Source organism: Panulirus ornatus, chromosome 18 (genome assembly GCF_036320965.1).
Source record: "Panulirus ornatus isolate Po-2019 chromosome 18, ASM3632096v1, whole genome shotgun sequence".
NCBI classification, from domain to species: domain Eukaryota; kingdom Metazoa; phylum Arthropoda; class Malacostraca; order Decapoda; family Palinuridae; genus Panulirus; species Panulirus ornatus.
The window spans coordinates 57,019,996-57,044,781 of NC_092241.1; the positions used below are offsets into that span (position 1 = coordinate 57,019,996).

General features: G+C 40.3%; 1 protein-coding gene across 1 annotated transcript in view; it reads left to right on the forward strand.

Moving 5' to 3' along the window:
- Positions 1 to 24,786, forward strand: part of Gga (ADP-ribosylation factor-binding protein Gga) — a 113,533-nt gene that overhangs the window by 50,811 nt on the left and 37,936 nt on the right. The window lies entirely within an intron of this gene.

The window sequence follows — 24,786 nt, forward strand, 5'->3', positions numbered from 1 at the left end:
AATCCACTGACAGCATGTCAACCCCGGTATACCACATTGCTCCAATTCACTCTATTCCTTGCCCTCCTTTCACCCTCCTGCAAGTTCAGGCCCCGATCACACAAAATCTTTTTCACTCCATCTTTCCACCTCCAATTTGGTCTCCCTCTTCTCCTCGTTCCCTCCACCTCCGACACATATATCTTCTTGGTCAACCTTTCCTCACTCATTCTCTCCATGTGCCCAAACCATTTCAAAACACCCTCTTCTGCTCTCTCAACCACGCTCTTTTTATTTCCACACATCTCTCTCACCCTTACGTTACTTACTCGATCAAACCACCTCACACCACACATTGTCCTCAGACATCTCATTTCCAGCACATCCATCCTCCTGCGCACAACTCTATCCATAGCCCACGCCTCGCAACCATACAACATTGTTGGAACCACTATTCCTTCAAACATACCCATTTTTGCTTTCCGAGATAATGTTCTCGACTTCCACACATTCTTCAAGGCTCCCAGAATTTTCGCCCCCTCCCCCACCCTATGGTCCAATTCTGCTTCCATGGTTCCATCCGCTGCCAGATCCACTCCCAGATATCTAAAACACTTCACTTCCTCCAGTTTTTCTCCATTCAAACACCTCCCAATTGACTTGACCCTCAACCCTACTGTACCTAATGACCTTGCTCTTATTATTATCTATTATTATGTGGTTTCAGAAGTGGTAGAGGATGTGTGGATCAGGTGTTTGCTTTGAAGAGTGTATGTGAGAAATACTTAGAAAAGCAAATGGATTTGTATGTAGCATTTATGGATCTGGAGAAGGCATATGATAGAGTTGATAGAGATGCTCTGTGAAAGGTATTAAGAATATATGGTGTGGGAGGCAAGTTGTTAGAAGCAGTGAAAAGTTTTTATCGAGGATGTAAGGCATTTGTACGTGTAGGAAGAGAGGAAAGTGATTGGTTCTCAGTGAATGTAGATTTGCGGCAGGGGTGTGTGATGTCTCCATGGTTGTTTAATTTGTTTATGGATGGGGTTGTTAGGGAGGTGAATGCAAGAGTTTTGGAAAGAGGGGCAAGTATGAAGTCTGTTGTGGATGAGAGAGCTTGGGAAGTGAGTCAGTTGTTGTTCGCTGATGATACAGCGCTGGTGGTTGATTCATGTGAGAAACTGCAGAAGCTGGTGACTGAGTTTGGTAAAGTGTGTGAAAGAAGAAAGTTAAGAGTAAATGTGAATAAGAGCAAGGTAATTAGGTACAGAAGGGATGAGGGTCAAGTCAATTGGGAGGTAAGTGTGAATGGAGAAAAACTGGAGGAAGTAAAGTGTTTTAGATATCTGGGAGTGGATCTGGCAGCGGATGGAACCATGGAAGCAGAAGTGAATCGTAGGGTGGGGGAGGGGGCGAAAATCCTGGGAGCCTTGAAGAATGTGTGGAAGTCGAGAACATTATCTCGGAAAGCAAAAATGGGTATGTTTGAAGGAATAGTGGTTCCAACAATGTTGTATGGTTGCGAGGCGTGGGCTATGGATAGAGTTGTGCGCAGGAGGATGGATGTGCTGGAAATGAGATGTTTGAGGACAGTGTGTGGTGTGAGGTGGTTTGATCGAGTAAGTAACGTAAGGGTAAGAGAGATGTGTGGAAATAAAAAGAGCGTGGTTGAGAGAGCAGAAGAGGGTGTTTTGAAATGGTTTGGGCACATGGAGAGAATGAGTGAGGAAAGGTTGACCAAGAGGATATATGTGTCGGAGGTGGAGGGAACAAGAAGTGAGAGACCAAATTGGAGGTGGAAAGATGGAGTGAAAAAGATTTTGTGTGATCGGGGCCTGAACATGCAGGAGGGTGAAAGGAGGGCAAGGAATAGAGTGAATTGGATCGATGTGGTATACCGGGGTTGACGTGCTGTCAGTGGATTGAATCAGGGCATGTGAAGCGTCTGGGGTAAACCATGGAAAGCTGTGTAGGTATGTATATTTGCGTGTGTGGACATATGTATATACATGTGTATGGGGGTGGGTTGGGCCATTTCTTTCGTCTGTTTCCTTGCGCTACCTCGCAAACGCGGGAGACAGCGACAAAGCAAAAAAAAAAAACAAATTATTATTATTATTATTATTATTATTATTATTATTATTATTATTATTATTATTATTATTATGGTTCTCAGTGAATGTAGGTTTGTGGCAGGGGTGTGTGAGATCTCCATGGTTGTTTAATTTGTTTATGGATGGGGTTGTTAGGGAGGTGAATGCAAGAGTTTTGGAAAGAGGGGCAAGTATGCAGTCTGTTGTGGATGAGACCTTGGGAAGTGAGTCAGTTGTTGTTCGCTGAGGATACAGCACTGGTGGCTGATTCATGTGAGAAACTGCAGAAGCTGGTGACTGAGTTTATTATAGTGTGTGAAAGAAGAAAGTTAAGAGTAAATGTGAATAAGAGCAAGGTTATTAGGTACAGTAGGATTGAGGATCAAGTCAATTGGGAGGTAAGTGTGAATGGAGAAAAACTGGAGGAAGTAAAGTGTTTTAGATATCTGGGAGTGGATCTGGAAGCGGATGGAACCATGGAAGCGAAAGTGAATCATAGGGTGGGGGAGGGGGCGAAAATTCTAGGAGCCTTGAAGAATGTTTGGAAGTCGAGAACATTACCTCGGAAAGCAAAAATGGGTATGTTTGAAGGAATAGTGGTTCCAACAATGTTGTATGGTTGCGAGGCGTGGGCCATGGATAGAGTTGTGTGCAGGAGGGTGGATGTGCTGGAAATGAGATGTTTGTGGACAATATGTGGTGTGAGGTGGTTTGATCGAGTAAGTAATGTAAGGGTAAGAGAGATGTGTGGAAATAAAAAGAGTGAGGTTGAGAGAGCAGAAGAGGGTGTTTTGTAATGGTTTGGTCACATGGAGAGAAAGAGTGAGGAAAGATTGACCAAGAGGATATATGTGTCAGAGGTGGAGGGAACGAGGAGAAGTGGGAGACCAAATTGGAGGTGGAAAGATGGAGTGAAAAAGATTTTGAGTGATTGGGGCCTGAACATGCAGGAGGGTGAAAGGCGTGCAAGGAATAGAGTGAATTGGAACGATGTGGTATACCGGGCTCGATGTGCTGTCAATGGATTGAACCAGGGCATGTGAAGCGTCTCGAGTAAACCATGGAAAGTTCTGTGGGGCCTGGATGTGAAAAGGGAGCTGTGGTTTCGGTGCATTATTACATGACAGCTAGAGACTGAATGTAAACGAATGGAGCCTTTGTCGTCTTTTCCTAGTGCTACTTCGTACACATGAGGGGGGAGGGGGTTGTTATTCCATGTGTGGCGGGGTGGCGATGGGAATGAATAAAGGTAGACAGTATGAATTATGTACATGTGTATATACGTATATGTCTGTGTGTGTATATATATGTGTACATTGAGATGCATAGGTATGTATATTTGCATGTGTGGACGTGTATGCATATACATGTGTATGTGGGTGGGTTGGGCCATTCTTTTGTCTGTTTCCTTGCGCTACCTCGCTAACGTGGGAGACGGTGACAAAGCAAAATATATAAATAAATTAAAGAAGATTTTGTTATTTCTTCGGTTCGTATTCAAGGGGTATTTTTGGTCAAGGGACACATAACTAGATATTTTCTGTACAGATATCAAATGTAGAAGGGTTTCATCATGTTATTTTCCAATTCTGAAAGAAAAAGTTTTTTGGGCAAAAAAATACCCTGAACTATTACCTGCAATTTTTAGTATTTTTAGAAGGGAAATAGATTTGCTTCAAAATGTCAATATAAGGTATATTTTCAAACTGAATATGAATCTGGGGTTGATATACAGTTTGGGTGTCATTAAGGACTGTAATTAATGATTATATTTAAAGATTCTATCATTTCTTCGGTTCATAGTAAAGGTGTATTTTTGGTGAAAAGAAGCATAACTAGATATTTTCTATACATATATGAAATATAGAAGTGTTTCATCATGTTGTATTACAATTCTGAAAGAAAATTTGAGGCAAAAAAAAGATAACGAAGTATTTCCTGCAATTTTTAGTATTTTTGGAAGGGAAATAGATTTGCTTCAAAATGTCAATATAAGGTATATTTTTCATACTGAATATGAATCTGGGGTTGAAATATATTTTTGGGTGTCATTAAGGACTGTAATTAATGATTATATTTAAAGATTGTGTCTTTTCTTGGGTTCATGTGAAAGGGGTATTTTTGGTGAAGGGAAGCATAACTAGATATTTTCTAAACATATATGAAATATAGAAGTGTTTCATCATGTTTTATGATTCTGATAGAAAATTTTTTTGGCAAAAAAAAATACTTTGAACTATTACCTGCAATTTTTAGTAATTTTGGAAAGGAAATAGATTTCCTTAAGAATGTCAATAGAAGGTATATTTTTCATACTGCATATAAATATGTGGTTGAAATATAGTTTGGGTGTCATTAAGGACTGTAATTAATGATTATATTTAAAGAAAAGCAAATGGATTTGTATGTAGCATTTATGGATCTGGAGAAGGCGTATGATAGAGTTGATAGAGATGCTCTGTGGAAGGTATTAAGAATATATGGTGTGGGAGGCAAGTTGTTAGAAGCATTGAAAAGTTTTTATCAAGGATGTAAGGCATGTGTACGTGTAGGAAGAGAGGAAAGTGATTGGTTCTCAGTGAATGTAGGTTTGCGGCAGGGGTGTGTGATGTCTCCAAGGTTGTTTAATTTGTTTATGGATGGGCTTGTTAGGGAGGTGAATGCAAGAGTTTTGGAAAGAGGGGCAAGTATGAAGTCTGTTGTGGATGAGAGAGCTTGGGAAGTGAGTCAGTTGTTGTTCGCTGATGATACAGCGCTGGTGGTTGATTCATGTGAGAAACTGCAGAAGCTGGTGACTGAGTTTGGTAAAGTGTGTGAAAGAAGAAAGTTAAGAGTAAATGTGAATAAGAGCAAGGTTATTAGGTACAGTAGGGTTGAGGGTCAAGTCAATTGGGAGGTAAGTTTTAATGGAGAAAAACTGTAGGAAGTAAAGTGTTTTAGATATGTGGGAGTGGATCTGGCAGCGGACGGAACCATGGAAGCGGAAGTGGATCACAGGGTGGGGGAGGGGGCGAAAATCCTGGGAGCCTTGAAGAATGTGTGGAAGTCGAGAACATTATCTCGGAAAGCAAAAATGGGTATGTTTGAAGGAATAGTGGTTCCAACAATGTTGTATGGTTGCAAGGCGTGGGCTGTGGATAGAGTTGTGCGCAGGAGGGTGGATGTGCTGGAAATGAGATGTTTGAGGACAATGTGTGGTGTGAGGTGGTTTGATCGAGTAAGTAACGTAAGGGTAAGAGAGATGTGTGGAAATAAAAAGAGCGTGGTTGAGGAAGCAGAAGAGGGTGTTTTGAAATGGTTTGGGCACATGGAGAGAATGAATGAGGAAAGATTGACCAAGAGGATATATGTGTTTCGGAGGTGGAGGGAACGAGGAGAAGTGGGAGACCAAATTGGAGGTGGAAAGATGGAGTGAAAAAGATTTTGTGTGATTGGGGCCTGAACATGCAGGAGGGTGAAAGGAGGGCAAGGAATAGAGTGAATTGGATCGATGTGGTATACCGGGGTTGACGTGCTGTCAGTGGATTGAATCAGGGCATGTGAAGCGTCTGGGGTAAACCATGGAAAGCTGTGTAGGTATGTATATTTGCGTGTGTGGCCGTGTATGTATATACATGTGTATGGGGGTGGGTTGGGCCATTTCTTTCGTCTGTTTCCTTGCGCTACCTCGCAAAAGCGGGAGACAGCGGAAAAAAAAAAATTAAAGAAGATTGTGTCATTTCTTCGGTTCGTATTAAAGGGGTATTTTCGGTCAAGGGAAGCATAACTAGATATTTTCTATACATATATCAAATGTAGAACAGTTTCATCATCTTATATTACAATTCTGAATGAAAAAGTTTTTTAGGCAAAAAAATACCCTGAACTATTTATTACCAGCAATTTTTAGTATTTTTAGAAGGGAAATAGATTTGCCTGAAAATGTTAATATAAGTTTTATTTTTCATGTTAAATATGAATCTGGGGTTGAAATGTAGTTCAGGTGTCATTAAGTATTGTAATTAAGGATTATATTTAAAGAAGATTGTGTCATTTCTTCAGTTCGTATTTATCGGGTATTTTCAGTGAAGGGAAGGATAACTAGATATTTTCTATACATTTATCATATATAGAAATGTTTCATCATGTTATATTTCAATTCTGAAAGAAAATTTTTTTTGAGCAAAAAAATACCCTGACCTATTACCTGCAATTTTTAGTATTTGTAGAAGGGAAATAGATTTGCTTCAAAATGTCAATATAAGGTATATTTTTCATACTGAATATGAATCTGGGGCTGAAATATAGTTTGGGTGTCATTAAGAACTGTAATTAATGATTATATTTAAAGATTGTGTCATTTCTTCGGTTTGTATTCAAGGGGTATTGTCTGTCAAGGTAAGCATAACTAGATATATTCTATACATATATCAAAGGTAGAAGGGTTTCATCATGTTATATTACAATTCTGAAAGAAAAAGTTTTTTGGGCAAAAAATACCTCATAACTATTACCTGTAATTTGTACTGTTTTTAGAAGGGAAATAGATTTGCTTGAAAATGTCAATATAAGGTATATTTTTCATACTGAATATGAATCTGGGGTTGAAATATAGTTTGGGTGTCATTAAGGACTGTAATTAATGATTATATTTAAAGACTGTTTCATTTATTCGGTTCATATTAAAGGTGTATTTTTGGTGAAGTGAAGCATAGCTAGATATTTTCTATACATATATGAAATATAGAAGTGTTTCATCATGTTGTATTAAAATTCTGAAAAATTTTTTGGGCAAAAAAGTTTTTAGTATTTTTGAAAGCGAAATCGGTTTGCTTCAAAATGTCAATTTTTTTTTCTTTTTTTGCCGCTGTCTCCTGCGTTTGTGAGGTAGCGCAAGGAAACAGACGAAAGAAATGGCCCAACCCACCCCCATACACATGTATATACATATGTCCACACACGCAAATATACATACCTACACAGCTTTCCATGGTTTACCCCAGACGCTTCACATGCCCTGATTCAATCCACTGACAGCACGTCAACCCCGGTATACCACATCGATCCAATTCACTCTATTCCTTGCCCTCCTTTCACCCTCCTGCATGTTCAGGCCCCGATCACACAAAATCTTTTTCACTCCATCTTTCCACCTCCAATTTGGTCTCCCACTTCTCCTCGTTCCCTCCACCTCCGACACATATATCCTCTTGGTCAATCTTTCCTCACTCATTCTCTCCATGTGCCCAAACCATTTCAAAACACCCTCTTCTGCTCTCTCAACCACGCTCATTTTATTACCACACATCTCTCTTACCCTTACGTTACTTACTCGATCAAACCACCCCACACCACACATTGTCCTCAAACATCTCATTTCCAGCACATCCATCCTCCTGCGCACAAATCTATCCATAGCCCACGCCTCGCAACCATACAACATTGTTGGAACCACTATTCCTTCAAACGTACCCATTTTTGCTTTCCGAGATAATGTTCTCGAATTCCACACATTCTTCAAGGCTCCCAGAATTTTCGCCCCCTCCCCCACCCTATGATCCACTTCCGCTTCCATGGTTCCATCCGCTGCCATATCCACTCCCAGATATCTAAAACACTTTACTTCCTCCAGTTTTTCTCCATTCAGGTGGATCAGGTGTTTGCTTTGAAGAATGTATGTCAGAAATACTTAGAAAAGCAAATGGATTTGTATGTAGCATTTATGGATCTGGAGAAGGCATATGATAGAGTTGATAGAGATGCTCTGTGGAAGGTATTAAGAATATATGGTGTGGGAGGCATGTTGTTAGAAGCAGTGAAAAGTTTTTATCGAGGATGTAAGGCATGTGTATGTGTAGGAAGAGAAGAAAGTGATTGGCTCTCAATGAATGTAGGTTTGCGGCAGGGGTGTGTGATGTCTCCATGGTTGTTTAATTTGTTTATGGATGGGGTTGTTAGGGAGGTGAATGCAAGAGTTTTGGAAAGAGGGGCAAGTATGAAGTCTGTTGTGGATGAGAGAGCTTGGGAAGTGAGTCAGTTGTTGTTCGCTGATGATACAGTGCTGATGGCTGATTCATGTGAGAAACTGCAGAAGCTGATGACTGAGTTTGGTAAAGTGTGTGAAAGAAGAAAGTTAAGAGTAAATGTGAATAAGAGCAAGGTTATTAGGTACAGTAGGGTTTAGGATCAAGTCAATTTGGAGGTAAGTCTGAATGGAGAAAAACTGGAGGAAATAAAGTGTTTTTGATATGTGGGAGTGGATCTGGAAGCGGATGGAACCATGGAAGCGGAAGTGAATCATAGGGTGGGGGGAGGGGGCGAAAATTCTAGGAGCCTTGAAGAATGTTTGGAAGTCGAGAACATTATCTCGGTAAAGCAAAAATGGGTATGTTTGAAGGAATAGTGGTTCCAACAATGTTGTATGGTTGCGAGGCATGGGCTGTGGATAGAGTTGTGCACAGTAGGGTGGATGTGCTGGAAATGAGATGTTTGTGGACAATATGTGGTGTGAGGTGGTTTGATCGAGTATGTAATGTAAGGGTAAGAGAGATGTGTGGAAATAAAAAGAGTGAGGTTGAGAGAGCAGAGGAGGGTGTTTTGTAATGGTTTGGTCACATGGAGAGAAAGAGTGAGGAAAGATTGACCAAGAGGATATATGTGTCAGAGGTGGAGGGAATGAGGAGAAGTGGGAGACCAAATTGGAGGTGGAAAGATGGAGTGAAAAAGATTTTGAGTGATTGGGGCCTGAACATGCAGGAGGATGAAAGGCATGCAAGGAATAGAGTGAACTGGAACGATGTGGTATACCGGGGTCGACGTGCTGTCAATGGATTGAACCAGGGCATGTGAAGTGTCTGGGGTAAACCATGGAAAGTTGTGTGGGGCCTGGATGTGGAAAGGGAGCTGTGGTTTCGGTGCATTATTACATGACAGGTAGAGACTGAGTGTGAACGAATGGGGCCTTTGTTGTCTTTTCCTAGCGCTACCTCGCACACATGAGGGGGGAGGGGGTTGTTATTCCATGTGTGGCGGGGTGGCGATGGGAATGAATTAAGGCAAACTATGAATTGTGTACAAGTGTATATATGTATATGTCTGTGTGTGTATATATATGTGTACATTGAGATGTATAGGTATGTATATTTGCGTGTGTGGACATGTATGTATATACATGTGTATGTAGGTGGGTTGGGCCATTCTTTCGTCTGTTTCCTTGCACTACCTCGCTAATGTGGGAGACAGCAACAAAGCAAAATAAATGAATAATTTAAAGAAGATTCTGTCATTTCTTCGGGTCGTATTCAAGGGGTATTTTCGGTCAAGGGATGCATAACTAGATATTTTCTGTGCAGATATGAAATGTAGAAGGGTTTCATCATGTTATTTTCCAATTCTGAAAGAAAAAGGTTTTTGGTCAGAAAAATACCCTGAACTATTACCTGCAATTTTTAGTATTTTTAGAAGGGAAATAGATTTGCTTCAAAATATCAATATAAGGTATATTTTTCATACTGAATATGAATCTGGGGTTGATATATAGTTTGGGTGTCATTAAGGACTGTAATTAATGATTATATTTAAAGATTCTATCATTTCTTCAGTTCATATTAAAGGTGTATTTTTGGTGAAAAGAAGCATAACGAGATATTTTCTATACATATATGAAATATAGAAGTGTTTCATCACGTTGTATTACAATTCTGAAAGAAAATTTTTTGGGGCAAAAAAAAGATACCCTGAAGTATTTCCTGCAATTTTTGGTATTTTTGAAAGTGAAATAGATTTGCTTGAAAATGTCAATATAAGGTATATTTTTCATACTAAATATAAATCTGGGGTTGAAATTAGTTTGGGTGTCCTTAAGGACTGTAATTAATGATTATATTTAAGGAAGAGTGGTGGGATGAAGAAGTAAGATTATTAGTGAAAGAGAAGAGAGAGGCATTTGGACGATTTTTGCAGGGAAAAAATGCAAATGAGTGGGAGATGTATAAAAGAAAGAGGCAAGAGGTCAAGAGAAAGGTGCAAGAGGTGGAAAAGAGGGCAAATGAGAGTTGGGGTGAGAGAGTATCATTAAATTTTAGGGAGAATAAAAAGATGTTTTCGAAGGAGGTAAATAAAGTGCGTGAGACAAGGGAGCAAATGGGAACTTAAGTGAAGGAAGCTAATGGGGTGGTGATAATAAGTAGTGGTGATGTGAGAAGGAGATGTTGTGAGTATTTTGAAGGTTTGTTGAATGTGTTTGATGATAGAGTGGTAGATATAGGGTGTTTTTGTCGAGGTGGTGTGCAAAGTGAGAGGGTTAGGGAAAATGATTTGGTAAACAGAGAAGATGTAGTAAAAGCTTTGTGGAAGATGAAAGCCGGCAAGGCAGCAGGTTTGGATGGTATTGCAGTGGCATTTATTAAAAAAGGGGGTGACTGTATTGTTGACTTGTTGGTAAGGTTATTTAATGTATGTATGATTCATGGTGAGGTGCCTGAGGATTGGCGGAATGCGTGCATAGTGCCATTGTATAAAGGCAAAGGGGATAAGAGTGAGTGCTCAAATTACAGAGGTATAAGTTTGTTGAGTATTTCTGGCAAATTATATGGGAGGGTATTGATTGAGAGGGTGAAGGCATGTACAGAGCATCAGATTGGGGAAGAGCAGTGTGGTTTCAGAAGTGGTAGAGGATGTGTGGATCAGGTGTTTGCTTTGAAGAATGTATGTGAGAAATACTTAGAAAAGCAAATGGATTTGTATGTAGCATTTATGGATCTGGAGAAGGCATATGATAGAGTTGATAGAGATGCTCTGTGGAAGGTATTAAGAATATATGGTGTGGGAGGCAAGTTGTTAGAAGCAGTGAAAAGTTTTTATCGAGGATGTAAGGCATGTGTACGTGTAGGAAGAGAGGAAAGTGATTGGTTCTCAGTGAATGTAGGTTTGCGGCAGGGGTGTGTGATGTCTCCATGGTTGTTTAATTTGTTTATGGATGGGGTTGTTAGGGAGGTGAATGCAAGAGTTTTGGAAAGAGGGGCAAGTATGAAGTCTGTTGGGGATGAGAGAGCTTGGGAAGTGAGTCAGTTGTTGTTCGCTGATGATACAGTGTTGGTGGCTGATTCATGTGAGAAACTGTAGAAGCTGGTGACTGAGTTTGGTAAAGTGTGTGAAAGAAGAAAGTTAAGAGTAAATGTGAATAAGAGCAAGGTTGTTAGGTACAGTAGGGTTGAGGGTCAATTCAATTGGGAGGTGAGTTTGAATGGAGAAAAACTGGAGGAAGTGAAGTGTTTTAGATATCTGGGAGTGGATCTAGCAGCGGATGGAACCATGGAAGCGGAAGTGGATCATAGGGTGGGGGAGGGGGCGAAAATTCTGGGAGCCTTGAAGAATGTGTGGAAGTCGAGAACATTATCTCGGAAAGCAAAAATGGGTATGTTTGAAGGAGTAGTGGTTCCAACAATGTTCTATGGTTGCGAGGCGTGGACTATGGATAACGTTGTGCGCAGGAGGATGGATGTGCTGGAAATGAGATGTTTGAGGACAATGTGTGGTGTGAGGTGGTTTGATCGAGTAAGTAACGTAAGGGTAAGAGAGATGTGTGGAAATAAAAAGAGCGTGGTTGAGAGAGCAGAAGAGGGTGTTTTGAAATGGTTTGGTCACATAGAGAGAATGAGTGAGGAAAGATTGACCAAGAGGATATATGTGTCGGAGGTGGAGGGAACGAGGAGAAGAGGGAGACCAAATTGGAGGTGGAAAGATGGAGTGAAAAAGATTTTGTGTGATTGGGGCCTGAACATGCAGGAGGGTGAAAGGATCGCAAAGAATAGAGTGAATTGGAGCGATGTGGTATACCGGGGTTGACGTGCTGTCAGTGGATTGAATCAAGGTATGTGTATGGGGGTGGGTTGGGCCATTTCTTTCGTCTGTTTCCTTGAGCTACCTCGCAAATGCGGGAGACAGCGACAAAGCAAAAGAAAAAAAAAAAAAAAAATGATTCATGGTGAGGTGCCTGAGGATTGGCGGAATGCTTGCATAGTGCCATTGTACAAAGGCAAAGGGGATAAGAGTGAGTGCTCAAATTACAGAGGTATAAGTTTGTTGAGTATTCCTGGTAAATTATACGGGAGGGTATTGATTGAGAGGGTGAAGGCATGTACAGAGCATGAGACTTGGGAAGAGCAGTGTGGATTGAGAAGTGGTAGAGGATGTGTGGATCAGGTGTTTGCTCTGAAGAATATATGTGAGAAATACTTAGAAAAGCAAATGGATTTGTATTTAGCATTTATGGATCTGGAGAAGGCATATGATAGAGTTGATAGAGATGCTCTGTGGAAGGTATTAAGAATATATGGTGTGGGAGGCAAGTTGTTAGAAGCAGTGAAAAGTATTTATCGAGGATGTAAGGCATGTGTATGTGTAGGAAGAGAGGAAAGTGATTGGCTCTCAGTGAATGTAGGTTTGCGGCAGGGGTGTGTGATGTCTCCATGGTTGTTTAATTTGTTTATGGATGCGGTTGTTAAGGAGGTGAATGCAAGAGTTTTGGAAAGAGGGGCAAGTATGAAGTCTGTTGTGGATGAGAGAGCTTGGGAAGTGAGTCAGTTGTTGTTCGCTGATGATACAGTGCTTATGGCTTATTCATGTGAGAAACTGCAGAAGCTGGTGATTGAGTTTGGTAAAGTGTGTGAAAGAAGAAAGTTAAGAGTAAATGTGAATAAGAGCAAGGTTATTAGGTACAGTAGGGTTGAGGGTCAAGTCAATTGTGAGGTAAGTTTGAATGGAGAAAAACTGGAGGAAGTAAAGTGTTTTAGGTATCTGGGAGTGGATCTGGAAGCGGATGGAACCATGGAAGCGGAAGTGAATCATAGGGTGGGGGAGGGGGCGAAAATTCTAGGAGCCTTGAAGAATGTTTGGAAGTCGAGAACATTATCTCGGAAAGCAAAAATGGGTATGTTTGAAGGAATAGTGGTTCCAACAATGTTGTATGGTTGCGAGGCGTGGGCTATTAATAGAGTTGTGCACAGGAGAATGGATGTGCTGGAAATGAGATGTTTGTGGACAATATGTGGTGTGTGGTGGTTTGATCGAGTATATAATGTAAGGGTAAGAGAGATGTGTGGAAATAAAAAGAGTGAGGTTGAGAGAGCAGAAGAGGGTGTTTTGTAATGGTTTGGTCACATGGAGAGAATGAGTGAGGAAAGATTGACCAAGAGGATATATGTGTCAGAGGTGGAGGGAACGAGGAGAAGTGGGAGACCAAGTTGGAGGTGGAAAGATGGAGTGAAAAAAATTTTGAGTGATTGGCGCCTGAACATGCAGGAGGGTGAAAGGCGTGCAAGGAATAGAGTGAACTGGAACGATGTGGTATACCGGGGTCGACGTGTTGTCAATGGATTGAACCAGGGCATGTGAAGCATCTGGGGTAAACCATGGAAAGTTGTGTGGGGCCTGGATGTGGAAAGGGAGCTGTGGTTTCGGTGCATAATTACATGACAGGTAGAGACTGAGTGTGAACGAATGGGGCCTTTCTTGTCTTTTCCTAGCGCTACCTCGCACACATGAGGGTGGAGGGGGTTGTTATTCCATGTGTGGCAGGGTGGCGATGGGATTGAATAAAGGCAAACTATGAATTATGTACATGTGTATATATGTATATGTCTGTGTGTGTATATATATGTGTACATTGAGATGTATAGGTATGTATATTTGCGTGTGTGGACGTGTATGTATATACATGTGTATGTGGGTGGGTTGGGCCATTCTTTCATCTGTTTCCTTGCGCTACCTTGCTAATGTGGGAGACAGCGACAAAGCAAAATAAATGAATAATTTAAAGAAGATTCTGTCATTTCTTCGGTACGTATTCAAGGGGTATTTTCGGTCAAGGGATGCATAACTAGATATTTTCTGTGCAGATATCAAATGTAGAAGGGTTTCATCATGTTATTTTCCAATTCTGAAAGAAAAAGGTTTTTGGTCAAAAAAATACCCTGCAATTTTTAGTATTTTTAGAAGGGAAATAGATTTGCTTCAAAATATCAATATAAGGTATATTTTTCATACTGAATATGAATCTGGGGTTGATATATAGTTTGGGTATCATTAAAGACTGTAATTAATGATTATATTTAAAGATTCTATCATTTCTTCAGTTCATATTAAAGGTGTATTTTTGGTGAAAAGAAGCATAACTAGATATTTTCTATACATATATGAAATATAGAAGTGTTTCATCATTTTGTATTACAATTCTGAAAGAAAATTTTTTGGGGCAAAAAAAGATACCCTGAAGTATTTCCTGCAATTTTTAGTATTTTTGAAAGTGAAACAGATTTGCTTGAAAATGTCAATATAAGGTATATTTTTCATCCTAAATATAAATCTGGGGTTGAAATTAGTTTGGGTGTCATTCAGGACTGTAATTAATGATTATATTTAAGGAAGAGTGGTGGGATGAAGAAGTAAGATTATTAGTGAAAGAGAAGAGAGAGGCATTTGGACGATTTTTGCAGGGAAAAAATGCAAATGAGTGGGAGATGTATAAAAGAAAGAGGCAAGAGGTCAAGAGAAAGGTGCAAGAGGTGAAAAAGAGGGCAAATGAGAGTTGGGGTGAGAGAGTATCATTAAATTTTAGGGAGAATAAAAAGATGTTTTCGAAGGAGGTAAATAAAGTGCGTGAGACAAGGGAGGAAATGGGAACTTCAGTGAAGGAAGCTAATGGGGTGGTGATAACAAGTAGTGGTGATGTGAGAAGGAGATGGAGTGAGTATTTTGAAGGTTTGTTGAATGTGTTTGATGATAGAGTGGCAGATATAGGGTGTTTTGGTCGAGGTGGTGTGCAAAGTGAGAGGGTTAGGGAAAATGATTTGGTAAACAGAAAAGAGGTAGTAAAAGCTTTGTGGAAGGTGAAAGCTGGCAAGGCAGCAGGTTTGGATGGTATTGCAGTGGAATTTATTAAAAAAGGGGGTGACTGTATTGTTGACTGGTTGGTAAGGTTATTTACTGTATGTATGATTCATGGTGAGGTGCCTGAGGATTGGCGGAATGCTTGCATAGTGCCATTGTACAAAGGCAAAGGGGATAAGAGTGAGTGCTCAAATTACAGAGGTATAAGTTTGTTGAGTATTCCTGGTGAATTATATGGGAGGGTATTGATTGAGAGGGTGAAGGCATGTACAGAGCATCAGACTGGGGAAGAGCAGTGTGGTTTGAGAAGTGGTAGAGGATGTGTGGATCAGGTGTTTGCTCTGAAGAATATATGTGAGAAATCCTTAGAAGAGCAAATGGATTTGTATGTAGCATTTATGGACCTGGAGAAGGCATATGATAGAGTTGATAGAGATGCTCTGTGGAAGGTATTAAGAATATATGGTGTGGGAGGCAAGTTGTTAGAAGCAGTGAAAAGTTTTTATCGAGGATGTAAGGCATGTGTACGTGTAGGAAGAGAGGAAAGTGATTGGTTCTCAGTGAATGTAGGTTTGCGGCAGGGGTGTGTGATGTCTCCATGGTTGTTTAATTTGTTTATGGATGGGGTTGTTAGGGAGGTGAATGCAAGAGTTTTGGAAAGAGGGGCAAGTATGAAGTCTGTTGTGGATGAGAGAGCTTGGGAAGTGAGTCAGTTGTTGTTCGCTGATGATACAGTGCTTGTGGCTGATTCATGTGAGAAACTGCAGAAGCTGGTGACTGAGTTTGGTAAAGTGTGTGAAAGAAGAAAGTTAAGAGTAAATGTGAATAAGAGCAAGGTTATTAGGTACAGTACGGTTGAGGATCAAGTGAATTGGGAGGTAAGTTTGAATGGAGAAAAACTGGAGGAAGTAAAGTGCTTTAGATATCTGGGAGTGGATCTGGAAGCGGATGGAACCATGGAAGTGAAAGTGGATCATAGGGTGGGGGAGGGGGCGAAAATTCTAGGAGCCTTGAAGAATGTTTGGAAGTCGAGAACATTATCTCGGAAAGCAAAAATGGGTATGTTTGAAGGAATAGTGGTTCTAGCAATGTTGTATGGTTGCGATGCATGGGCTATGGATAGAGTTGTGCGCAGGAGGGTGGATGTGCTGGAAATGAGATGTTTGTGGACAATATGTGGTGTGAGGTGGTTTGATTGAGTAAGTAATGTAAGGGTAAGAGAGATGTGTGGAAATAAAAAGAGTGAGGTTGAGAGAGCAGAAGAGGGTGTTTTGTAATGGTTTGGTCACATGGAGAGAATGAGTGAGGAAAGATTGACCAAAAGGATATATGTGTCAGAGGTGGAGGGAACGAGGAGAAGTGGGAGACCAAATTGTAGGTGGAAAGATAGAGTGAAAAAGATTTTGAGTGATTGGGGCCTGACCATGGAGGAGGGTGAAAGGCGTGCAAGGAATAGAGTGAATTGGAACGATGTGGTATACTGAGGTCAACGTGCTGTCAATGGATTGAACCAGGGCATGTGAAGCGTCTGGGGTAAACCATGGAAAGTTGTGTGGGGCCTGGATGTGAAAAGGGAGCTGTGGTTTCGGTGTATTATTACATGACAGCTAGAGACTAAATGTGAACGAATGGGGCCTTTGTCGTCTTTTCCTAGCGCTACCTCGCACAAACGAGGGGAGAGGGAGTTGTTATTTCATGTGTGGCGGGGTGGCGATGGGAATGAATAAAGGCAGACAGTATGAATTATTTACATGTGTATATATGTATATGTCTGTGTGTGTATATATATGTGTACATTGAGATGTATAGGTATGGATATTTGCATGTGTGGACGTGTATGTATATACATGTGTATGTGGGTGGGTTGGGCCATTCTTTCGTCTGTTTCCTTGCGCTACCTTGCTAACGTGGGAGATGGCGACAAAGCAAAATAAATAAATAATTTAAAGAAGATTCTGTCATTTCTTCGGTTCGTATTCAAGGGGTATTTTCGGTCAAGGGACATATAACTAGATATTTTCTGTACAGATATCAAATGTAGAAGGGTTTCATCATGTTATTTTCCAATTCTGAAAGAAAAAGTTTTTTGGGGAAAAAAATACCCTGAACTATTACCTGCAATTTTTAGTATTTTTAGAAGGGAAATAGGTTTGCTTCAAAATGTCAATATAAGGTATACTTTTCATACTGAATATGAATCTGGGGTTGATATATAGTTTGGGTGTCATTAAGGACTGTAATTGATGATTATATTTAAAGCTTCTATCATTTCTTCGGTTGATATTGAAGGTGTATTTTTGGTGAAAAGAAGCATAACTAGATATTTTCTATACATATATCAAATATAGAAGTGTTTCATCATGTTGTATTACAATTCTGAAAGAAAATTTTGGGGGGCAAAAAAGATAACGAAGTATTTCCTGCAATTTTTAGTATTTTTGGAAGGGAAATAGATTTGCTTCAAAATGTCAATATAAGGTATATTTTTCATACTGAATATGAATCTGGGGTTGAAATATAGTTTAGGTGTCATTAAGGACTGTAATTAATGATTATATTTAAAGATTGTGTCATTTCTTGGGTTCATGTGAAAGGGGTATTTTTGGTGAAGGGAAGGATAACTAGATATTTTCTAAACATATATCAAATATAGAAGTGTTTCATCATGTATTATAATTCTGATAGAAATTTTTTTTGGCAAAAAATTTTTACTAATTTTGGAAGGGAAATAGATTTGCTTAAAAATGTCAATAGAAGGTATATTTTTCATACTGAATGTAAATATGAGGTTGAAATATAGTTTGGGTGTCATTAAGGACTGTAATTAATGATGATATTTAAAGAAGAAGGGAAGGAGTAGCAGTACTCCTGAAACAGGAGTTGTGGGAGTATGTGATAGAATGTAAGAAAGTAAATTCTCGATTAATATGGGTAAAACTGAAAGTTGATGGAGAGAGATGGGTGATTATTGGTGCATATGCACCTGGGCATGAGAAGAAAGATCATGAGAGGCAAGTGTTTTGGGAGCAGCTGAATGAGTGTGTTAGTGGTTTTGATGCACGAGACCGGGTTATAGTGATGGGTGATTTGAATGCAAAGGTGAGTAATGTGGCAGTTGAGGGAATAATTGGTATACATGGGGTGTTCAGTGTTGTAAATGGAAATGGTGAAGAGCTTGTAGATTTATGTGCTGAAAAAGGACTGATGATTGGGAATACCTGGTTTAAAAAGCGAGATATACATAAGTATACTTATGTAAGTAGGAGAGATGGCCAGAGAGCGTTATTGGATTACGTGTTAATTGACAGGCGCGTGAAAGAGAGACTTTTGGATGTTAATGTGCTGAGAGGTGCAACTGGAGGGATGTCTGATCATTATCTTGTGGAGGCTAAGATGAAGATTTGTATGGGTTTTCAGAAAAAAAGAGTGAATGATGGGGTGAAGAGGGTGGTGAGAGTAAGTGAGCTTGGGAAGGAGACTTGTGTGAGGAAGTACCAGGAGAGACTGAGTACAGAATGGAAAAAGGTGAGAACAATGGAAGTAAGGGGAGTGGGGGAGGAATGGGATGTATTTAGGGAATCAGTGATGGATTGCGCAAAAGATGCTTGTGGCATGAGAAGAGTGGGAGGTGGGTTGATTAGAAAGGGTAGTGAGTGGTGGGATGAAGAAGTAAGAGTATTAGTGAAAGAGAAGAGAGAGGCATTTGGATGATTTTTGCAGGGAAAAAATGAAATTGAGTGGGAGACGTATAAAAGAAAGAGACAGGAGGTCAAGAGAAAGGTGCAAGAGGTGAAAAAAAGGGCAAATGAGAGTTGGGGTGAGAGAGTATCATTAAATTTTAGGGAGAATAAAAAGATGTTCTGGAAGGAGGTAAATAAAGTGCGTAAGACAAGGGAGCAAATGGGAACTTCAGTGAAGGGCGCAAATGGGGAGGTGATAACAAGTAGTGGTGATGTGAGAAGGAGATGGAGTGAGTATTTTGAAGGTTTGTTGAATGTGTTTGATGATAGAGTGGCATATATATAGGGTGTTTTGGTCGAGGGGGTGTGCAAAGTGAGAGGGTTAGGGAAAATGATTTGGTAAACAGAGAAGAGGTAGTAAAAGCTTTGAGGAAGATGAAAGCCGGCAAGGCAGCAGGTTTGGATGGTATTGCAGTGGAATTTATTAAAAAAGGGGGTGACTGTATTGTTGACTGGTTGGTAAGGTTATTTAATATATGTATGACTCACGGTGAGGTGCCTGAGGATTGGCGGAATGCGTGCATAGTGCCATTGTACAAAGGCAAAGGGGATAAGAGTGAGTGCTCAAATTACAGAGGTATAAGTTTGTTGAGTATTCCTGGTAAATTATATGGGAGGGTATTGATTGAGAGGGTGAAGGCATGTACAGAGCATTAGATTGGGGAAGAGCAGTGTGGTTTCAGAAGTGGTAGAGGATGTGTGGATCAGGTGTTTGCTTTGAAGAATATATGTGAGAAATACTTAGAAAAGCAAATGGATTTGTATGTAGCATTTATGGATCTGGAGAAGGCATATGATAGAGTTGATAGAGATGCTCTGTGGAAGGTATTAAGAATGTATGGTGTGGGAGGCAAGTTGTTAGAAGCAGTGAAAAGTTTTTATCGAGGATGTAAGGCATGTGTACGTGTAGGAAGAGAGGAAAGTGATTGGTTCTCAGTGAATGCAGGTTTGCGGCAGGGGTGTGTGATGTCTCCATGGTTGTTTAATTTGTTTATGGATGGGGTTGTTAGGGAGGTGAATGCAAGAGTTTTGGAAAGAGGGGCAAGTATGAAGTCTGTTGGAGATGAGAGAGCTTGGGAAGTGAGTCAGTTGTTGTTCGCTGATGATACAGCGCTGGTGGCTGATTCATGTGAGAAACTGCAGAAGCTGGTGACTGAGTTTGGTAAAGTGTGTGAAAGAAGAAAGATAAGAGTAAATGTGAATAAGAGCAAGGTTATTAGGTACAGTAGGGTTGAGGGTCAAGTCAATTGGGAGGTGAGTTTGAATGGAGAAAAACTGGAGGAAGTGAAGTGTTTTAGATATCTGGGAGTGGATCTGGCAGCGGATGGAACCATGGAAGCGGAAGTGGATCATAGGGTGGGGGAGGGGGCGAAAATTCTGGGAGCCTTGAAGAATGTGTGGAAGTCGAGAACATTATCTCGGAAAGCAAAAATGGGTATGTTTGAAGGAATAGTGGTTCCAACAATGTTGTATGGTTGCGAGGCCTGGGCTATGGATAGAGTTGTGCACAGGAGGATGGATGTGCTGGAAATGAGATGTTTGAGGACAATGTGTGGTGTGAGGTGGTTTGATCGAGTAAGTAACGTAAGGGTAAGAGAGATGTGTGGAAATAAAAAGAGCGTGGTTGAGAGAGCAGAAGAGGGTGTTTTGAAATGGTTTGGGCACATGGAGAGAATGAGTGAGGAAAGATTGACCAAGAGGATATATGTGTCGGAGGTGGAGGGAACGAGGAGAAGAGGGAGACCAAATTGGAGGTGGAAAGATGGAGTGAAAAGGATTTTGTGTGATCGGGGCCTGAACATGCAGGAGGGTGAAAGGAGGGCAAGGAATAGAGTGAATTGGAGCGATGTGGTATACCAGGGTTGACGTGCTGTCAGTGGATTGAATCAGGGCATGTGAAGCGTCTGGGGTAAAGCATGGAAAGCTGTGTAGGTATGTATATTTGCGTGTGTGGACGTATGTATATACATGTGTATGGGGGTGGGTTGGGCCATTTCTTTCATCTGTTTCCTTGCACTACCTCGCAAACGCGGGAGACAGCGACAAAGCAAAAAAAAAAAAAAAAAATTTAATGAAGATTTTGTCATTTCTTCGGTTCGTATTAAAGGGGTATTTTTGGTCAAGGGAAGCATAACTAGATATTTTCTATACATATATCAAATGTAGAACAGTTTTTGGGCAAAAAAATACCCTGAAGTATTTATTACCTGCTATTTTTAGGATTTTTAGAAGAGAAATAGATTTCCTTGAAAATGTCAATATAAGTTTTATTTTTCATGTTAAATATGAATCTGGGGTTGAAATGTAGTTCAGGTGTCATTAAGTATTGAATTATAATTAAGGATTATACTTAAAGAAGATTGTGTCATTTCTTCAGTTTGTATTTATCGGGTATTTTCGGTGAGGGAAGGATAACTAGATATTTTCTATACATATATCATATGTAGAAGTGTTTCATCATGTTATATTTCAATTCTGAAAGAAAATTTTTTTTGAGCAAAAAAATACCCTGACCTATTACCTGCAATTTTTAGTATTTTTAGAAGGGAAATAGATTTGCTTCAAAATGTCATTATAAGGTATATTTTTCATACTGAATATGAATCTGGGGCTGAAATATAGTTTGGGTGTCATTAAGAACTGTAATTAATGATTATATTTAAAGATTGTGTCATTTCTTCGGTTCGTATTCAAGGGGTATTTTCTGTCAAGGTAAGCATAACTAGATATTTTCTATACATATATCAAAGGTAGAAGGGTTTCATCATGTTATATTACAATTCTGAAAGAAAAAGTTTTTTGGGGAAAAAAATACCTCTTAACTATTACCTGTAATTTATACTGTTTTTTGAAGGGAAATAGATTTGCTTGAAAATGTCAATATGAGGTTTATTTTTCATACTGAATATGAATCTAGGGTTGAAATATAGTTTGGGTGTCATTAAGGACTGTAATTAATGATTATATTTAAAGACTTTTTCATTTCTTCGGTTCATATTCAAGGTGTATTTTTGGTGAAGGGAAGCATAGCTAGATATTTTCTATACATATATGAAATATATGTATATGGAGACTGAGTGTGAACGAATGGGGCCTTTGTTGTCTTTTCTTAGTGCTACCTCACACACATGAGGGTGGAGGGGGATGGTATTCCATGTGTGGCGAGGTGGCGATGGGAATGAATTGGGGCAGGCAGTGTGAATTGTGTGCATGGGTATATATGTATGTGTCTGTGTGTGTATATATATGTGTACACTGAGATGTATAGGTATGTATATTTGCGTGTGTGGAAGTGTATGTATGTACATTGTGTATGGCGGTGGGTTGTGCCATCTCTTTCGTCTGTTTCCTTGCGCTACCTCGCAAACGCGGGAGACAGCGACAAAGCAAAATAAATAAATATGAATATTATTTTTTTTTTTTTTTTGCTTTTTCGCTGTCTCCCGCGTTTGCGAGGTAGCGCAAGGAAACAGACGAAAGAAATGGCCCAACCCACCCCCATACACATGTATATAGATACGTCCACACACGCAAATATACATAACTACACAGCTTTCCATGGTTTACCCCAGAGGCTTCACATGCCCTGATTCAATCCACTGACACGTCAACCCCGGAATACCACATCGATCCAATTCACTCTATTCCTTGCCCTCCTTTCACCCTCCTGCATGTTCAGGCCCCGATCACACAAAATCTTTTTCACTCCATCTTTCCACCTCCAATTTGGTCTCCCACTTCTCCTCGTTCCCTCCACCTCCGACACATATATCTTCTTGGTCAATCTTTCCTCACTCATTCTCTCCATGTGCCCAAACCATTTCAAAACACCCTCTTCTGCTCTCTCAACCACGCTCTTTTTATTTCCACACATCTCTCTTACCCTTACGTTACTTACTCGATCAAACCACCTCACACCACACATTGTCCTCAAACATCTCATTTCCAGCACATCCATCCTCCTGCGCACAACTCTATCCATAGCCCATGCCTCGCAACCATACAACATTGTTGGAACCACTATTCCTTCAAACATACCCATTTTTGCTTTCCGAGATAATGTTATCAACTTCCACACATTCTTCAAGGCTCCCAGGATTTTCGCCCCCTCCCCCACCCTATGATCCACTTCCGCTTCCATGGTTCCATCTGCTGCCAGATCCACTCCCAGATATCTAAAACACTTTACTTCCTCCAGTTTTTCTCCATTCAAACTTACCTCCCAGTTGACTTGACCCTCAACCCTACTGTACCTAATAACCTTGCTCTTATTCACATTTACTCTTAACTTTCTTCTTTCACACACTTTACCAAACTCAGTCACCAGCTTCTGCAGTTTCTCACATGAATCAGCCACCAGCGCTGTATCATCAGCGAACAACAACTGACTCACTTCCCAAGCTCTCTCATCCCCAACAGACTTCATACTTGCCCCTCTTTCCAAAACTCTTGCATTCACCTCCCTAACAACCCCATCCATAAACAAATTAAACAACCATGGAGACATCACACACCCCTGCCGCAAACCTACATTCACTGAGAACCAATCACTTTCCTCTCTTCCTACACGTACACACGCCTTACATCCTCAATAAAAACTTTTCACTGCTTCTAACAACTTGCCTCCCACACCATATATTCTTAATACCTTCCACAGAGCATCTCTATCAACTCTATCATATGCCTTCTCCAGATCCATAAATGCTACATACAAATCCATTTGCTTTTCTAAGTATTTCTCACATACATTCTTCAAAGCAAACACCTGATCCACACATCCTCTACCACTTCTGAAACCACACTGCTCTTCCCCAATCTGATGCTCTGTACATGCCTTCACCCTCTCAATCAATACCCTCCCATATAATTTACCAGGAATACTCAACAAACTTATACCTCTGTAATTTGAGCACTCACTCTTATCCCCTTTGCCTTTGTACAAGGAGCGTTAAAGTGATGCCCAGAACCATCTTACTCTCTTATGTTAGGATTACTGTTTTCTTCGCTGTTAAACTTAATAACCTTACCTTTATTCACATTAACTTTCAACATTCTGCTTTCACTAAATCTCGGAAACTAAGAAGCCAGCTTCTGAAGTTTCATCAACAAACAGCAACTGATTCACTTCCTCGACCCTCAGCAAATTGGCCTGCCCCTTGCATTCTACTCCCAAACCAGCTCATTTATAAACCGGTTAAACAGCCAATGTAACATCATATACCTCTGTAACAGACCCGCCTTCCTGTAACAACTCGCGTTCCTGCGTTCCTTCTTTCTTACTCGAACACATGCCTTACCCTTTTGATGAAACTCGTTGCTTCTAGTAGTTTTGCCTTCGCACTGTGTTCGTAGTATCTTAAACAAAGCATGTCACCCCTATTATACGTTTTTTCGACATATATATATATATATATATATATATATATATATATATATATATATATATATATATATATGTGTGTGTGTGTGTGTGTGTGTGAGAAACTGCAGAAGCTGGTGACTGAGTTTGGTAAAGTGTGCGAAAGAAGAAAGTTAAGAGTAAATGTGAATAAGAGCAAGGTTATTAGGTACAGTAAGGTTGAGGGTCAAGTCAATTGGGAGGTGAGTTTGAATGGAGAAAAACTGGAGGAAATGAAGTGTTTTAGATATCTGGGAGTGGATCTGGCAGCGGATGGAACCATGGAAGCGGAAGTGGATCATAGGGTAGGGGAGGGGGCGAAAATTCTGGGAGCCTTGAAGAATGTGTGGAAGTCGAGAACATTATCTCGGAAAGCAAAAATGGCTATGTTTGAAGGAATAGTGGTTCCAACAATGTTGTATGGTTGCGAGGCGTGGGCTATGGATAGAGTTGTGCGCAGGAGGATGGATGTGCTGGAAATGAGATGTTTGAGGACAATGTGTGGTGTGAGGTGGTTTGATCGAGTAAGTAACGTAAGGGTAAGAGAGATGTGTGGAAATGAAAAGAGCGTGGTTGAGAGAGCAGAAGAGGGTGTTTTGAAATGGTTCGGACACATGGAGAGAATGAGTGAGGAAAGATTGACCAAGAGGATATATGTGTCGGAGGTGGAGGGAACGAGGAGAAGAGGGAGACCAAATTGGAGGTGGAA